This window comes from Ammodytes marinus (genome assembly GCF_949987685.1).
Source record: "Ammodytes marinus genome assembly, chromosome: 11".
Lineage (NCBI taxonomy): Eukaryota > Metazoa > Chordata > Actinopteri > Uranoscopiformes > Ammodytidae > Ammodytes > Ammodytes marinus.
In genome coordinates, this window is record NC_137215.1 from 4106157 (window position 1) to 4111658 (window position 5502).

The window sequence follows — 5502 nt, forward strand, 5'->3', positions numbered from 1 at the left end:
CCATCCGGCTCTGCTCGCTACTGACAGGCCGGGAGCTGCGCGCACTGCGCACGGGGCATGCGTACCCAGCAGATACGTCACTCACACACACACACACACACACACACACACACACACACACACACACACACACACACACACACACACACACACACACACACACACACACACACACACACACAGGGAGGGACACACCCACCAAACACCGCCTCCTACATCCATCTTTGCTTCCGCCTGTAAGCCTCAAGCTTGCAAGCAAGTCCATGATATAGCTGTCTGTTTATCTACTAAATTAATAAAATAAAATAACGCTGCTTACCAAATCACATAGCCAACGTTTTCTTTTTAAAAGGCCCAATATTATCTATTCACTTGGCTTTAATGTTTTGCAAATAATTCAAATTTTTAAAGGTGCACTGTGCGGTTTCAGGATGGGGATTTGTTTACATTTATAGAGTCTGCCAAACAAAGTAATACGTTTTCTATAGAAACCATACTATCCATATGATACATTATTATATTCATATATTATATATTGTCCATATTATAATTACCCATATTATTACCCATAGTAATAGGCCCATATTATCGATTCACTTGTTTTTAATGTATTTTAAATGCAAATTCTGTAAATTTTTTAAAGGTGCACTATGCATTTTCAGTGGAGGGGGGTTTGTTTACATTCACAGAGCCTGCAGTTAGTTTACAAAACATATTTTCTCTACATGTTATTCTTAGTTTTGAATAATTCTATCATCATGAATCAAAACTAAATTATTTTGATGCCCCTGGAACCAAATTTAAGATTAGAAAAATACCAAACTGTGGGCCCTGCTGCTGTAAACAACAGCAACAGTGAAACAGTAACTTTTCAGGAAGCTTTCTAACTTCAAAAGGTGTTCCAGGGATCACATTTTCCTGTGAGGAAAGTTTGTTTATTCAGTTATGAGAATATACCTTAGAACATGTTCACTTCTCTGACACACCCAACGTTACATAGTGTAGCCTACCTTTGAAAAAAATTCTGCATGTTTTCACTATGTATTTTATCGTCTCTTAAATGCAATCTCTGTCTTATTTATTTTTAATGTATTTTATGCCCCTGTAAAGCACTTAGAATTGTCTTGTGTCTGAATTGTGGTGTTTAAATAAGCTTGCTGTGCCCACATACTGAAGCATGCTGGTTTGCATACTGTGAAATGCAATTGGATATTCAGTAATTAGGACATCTGGGTATTTTTGGCAAACTACATTTGACATGCCCGTATTGGGAAATCCTAAATCTTTTTCTACCATATAGTACAGAAGTATGGGGATTGGAACGCAGTGCAAGAAAGATAGCTTCCTCCACACCTCAGGTCTCGCTGCCCAGCCATGTCTCTTTAGTGACAGCTAGTGTATGTGAGAGTGTGAGTGTGTGAGTTTGTATGTCTATGTGTGTGTGTGTGTGTGTGTGTGTGTGTGTGTGTGTGTGTGTGTGTGTGTGTGTGTGTGTGTGTGTGTGTGTGTATTTGTGTATTTGTGTATTTGTGTATGTCTCTGTGCATGTCTGTGGGGGTGGGAGGAGTTGGGTTCTTTTAAATTTCTTCTCTTGATATTTTTTGCTGTTTTTCTTTTTCTGTTGTTTTTTTATCTCTGTAGGGCACTTTGAGCTACTCTCTTCAGTATGAAAAGTGCGATACAAATAAAAATGTATTTGATTTGATGAAAGTAACACAGACTTGTTTTTGCCCACTTCCCGTTAAAACATGATAACTAAGTCAAGATGTCATTTTATGTTCAAATGCCTATCTTTGGTTCACTAAAGCTACTGGGAAATAAGTAGTTCAAACTACTTTGACTACAAAAATATAAAATTGACAATATGCATGTGATATAAAATGTATAACAAAATATAGTACAAAAAAAGTCACACCCCAGTAAAAATAAAATGCCACTGAGATGATCGCAGAAACTACAAAGTCTTCACAGGTCATAAACCAAAAAATAAATTAAAATCAAAAATGAATTCCTTATTTCGTTTTATGGCCCAATTTTTCTCCGATTTACAGCTGTACCTCAAAAAATTGAAAAATAAATATAAGTTGAACTATACCAGCAAGCTTCTGCAAAATGTAGTTTACCTGCTTAATGACATGGCCTTGTAAATTGCATATTCTGTATTGTTGCTGCTTTTTTTTCTATTTTTCTATTTTACTTGTATATTGCATATTTTCATGTTTTCATTCTTGGCATTCAGTCTGTGGAAAACAAAGGAAGAATTTCACTGTATGACTGAGAAGAGGTTTATTGTGCATATGACAACACACACTTTGAATCTTGAATGTAGTTCATGGAGTCCCCAACACTTCAGACTATAAGATGAGTCTGCAGAGTTCCTCACTTTATAGCTTAAGTCATCAAACTTCTTTTCTGTGGCCACAAAGTGAATAATTGAAAGAGTGAGTTAGCTTGTGGGTCAGTGATCACACATGGCCCAAAAAAAAGGCATTTCATATATAGGCTACTTATGTAACTAGAAAAACTAAATGCATTGGACACTGGTGGGGCCCATTCTCCCTCCACAAAGTGTCACGGCTGCACAATCCTTCACAGGGAGAAATGGAAGGACAAAGCGGGCACATGAGAAACACACGTATACATGTCGTGTGAATGTCGATAGTTAGCCTGCTATCAGTGTATGAATGCGTGTGTGAATGGTAACGTGGGAATGGGAACAGGTCTCCCTTGAAAAAGAGTCTACGGTCTCAATGGGATTTACCTGTATAAATAAAGGTTAAAAATATATGCAGTTTCATATTTTCAATTCAATTATGGTCAAAAATGTACTTTTCCATTATATTCAAATCATATAATATGCACCTGTATTTCCCCAACAACTTGAGACAATTCTAAAGTAGACCATACAATCTTAATCTGCCAACCTTTACAGTAAAAATGTCCTGCACTCAGATTAAATACATTTATTTCCACCATAAATTAATTTCAAAAAACGGCTCAATTTTGTGCATAAAAATTCACTAGAATGCGGGAAATACATTATTTAACACTCAATGTGTTTTAGAAGAAGAGCCCAAGACCCCCCCCCCCCCCCCACCACAGACACTTAGTGCCCCCCCCCCCCCTTTCCCCCATGTTAAAACGAATTCTACGCCCATGCTAAAGCTCTTAACTGTTTCCAGGGTAAACAGTGATGCTGCAGTGCTCAAACTGTATAGCCTAGGCTACTGTTAAATGCACTGATGGCCATTTTCTCTTAGCTCTAATCTGCCTTCCATATTAAACAGTAGGATCATTTAAGGACTATGACAGACAAGCACGCGCATTGCAGAAAACCATAGCATGCACATGTAGCCTGTAGTTAGGGTACCATTTAGAGTTCGTCCATCACTTGCACCACTGAAGCCCACACACACACACACGCGCGCGCGCACACACACGCACACGCACACACACACACACACACACACACACACACACACACACACACACACACACGCTACTACAACAAACCAGCGGAGGTATGCACGCGTGCACGCAGCTATGCCCTGCAGAAGAATGCACGTGACAAAATAAGGACATTAGGTAAAAAAACAAATTACGTTTATTTGAATAGGGCTGAGTTGTTTAAATGCTCCCTCTACCCACCTGACTTTGCTTGTTTGTTATTATTGTTTATATATCCTTGTCCCATACGCAGATAGCCTGGTTTACTATCCTATCCCAGGCCCTGCTGCGCGCGCACTAGAGCGGACCGACATATGGACAAACCAAACGTCCCATCAGTGAACACACGGCTACTACCTGCTACTACGCTGCGATTTCTTACCCCTTGTTCCAAGAGTGTCCGCAGTGTTATGATCATTGTGGGTTAGGTGGGGAGGGGGGAGCGCTCTATACGGCAGCAGCAGCAGCAGCGCTATACAGCAGCAAGCCAGCAACGCTAGACCCGGGTCGTTTGCACGTCCTTCCGAAAAGCCAGGTTTTCTCTCTCTTTAGCGCACCCACCATCCACCATCCACCATCCACCGCACCTTTGGGCGTCAGACGGATTTAGTTTAAGTCGCGCAGTACGGTAGCTGATCTCTCCATCTCATCACCATCTCTACAACATTATCTCACCCTGCTGCACGCTCGCGGACACACACACACACACACACACACACACACACACACACACACACACACACACACACACACACACACACACACACGGCGCGGCTGACCTGTCGCTGTCAAAGCGCTAAGACTGATCCAATTATGTGTTCAGAGGCGAGAAGCTAAGAGCTAAGAATAGCGCCAATTACAGTAAAAAGTTTTAGGTCTTTGCGGCTACTTGCTTTGGTGGATGGCGATGGCAAGGCAGGGCAATCGAGCAAATGTACAGTAGCCTTATGTGTGTGTGAGTGTGTGTGTGTGGGACCACTGCTGTAGGCTACTGTTAAATGTCATTGATGCATTAGCCAGCCGTGTACCTGCCGTGCTGTGCTGTGTGCCTGTGCCTGTATTTCCCGAGAGGACGTCAAAGAGCCAGCAAGAAGCAATGCGGTGATCACCGTCACGAGGGTTATTTTGGATCCGTGATGGGAGCACTGAACATCGGCTAAATTCAAAAGGATCGGACCGGCTGACACAGGATACATATGGTACCAGCAGGTAAGGTTACACATTCCTATACAACTGACTTGGCTATTCTTTTGTTCTATTATAACCTTCCTTATTTAGGCTATTTACCTACAGTGTTGATGGGACATTGAGGTGGGTGTATGCACGTTTTTTTGATTTTGATTTGTCCTAGCCTTACATTGATTTTTGAGCGCAGCATTAGGGCTACATTTCAGGTGGAAAGTGTAGCATAGGAGTTCTTTCCAGGGCAGGCACTAACACTAACCCTGGCTATAAGCATACATGCATAGCCCCTGTGTTAATGAGATTTAGGCTATATCTCTAAGAATAGTCATACTGGAGATACATAGGTAACAATGTATATTTGTTTTTTACATTTGGGCCTAATGAAAATGATCTGGGGGGAATGAAGTGTGGTTTGTTGAAGGATGCTTACTGTATGCTATAGATGGAGCATTGGGAGTCTGAATCCAGAGGCTTAATGGTCATAGTATCATAGACGAGGCTACTTTGCTACTTTGCGGGATGGGTTACGTGAACGTGGGGAAAGGTACTGTCACTCTTACTGTAGTATGGAAAAATGCTATAAGCAAGGGAGCTAGTTTAGTTTAGCTAGTTTATGAGATACAATAAATACAAAAGAAAGATTAAAAAAGAACATAGGACCACATTTAAAACATAGATATACCAAACAAAGTACATGAACCAACACCTTTTTTTAAACCAATTAATTCACATCTGAAAAGGAGCAGTTAGATGTACAGTATAGGGCTGCAACCAACGATTATTTTGATAATCGATTAATCTGTCGATTATTTTCTCGATTAATCGATTATTAATCGATTAGTGTTTTGGTCCGTAAAATGTCAGAAAATG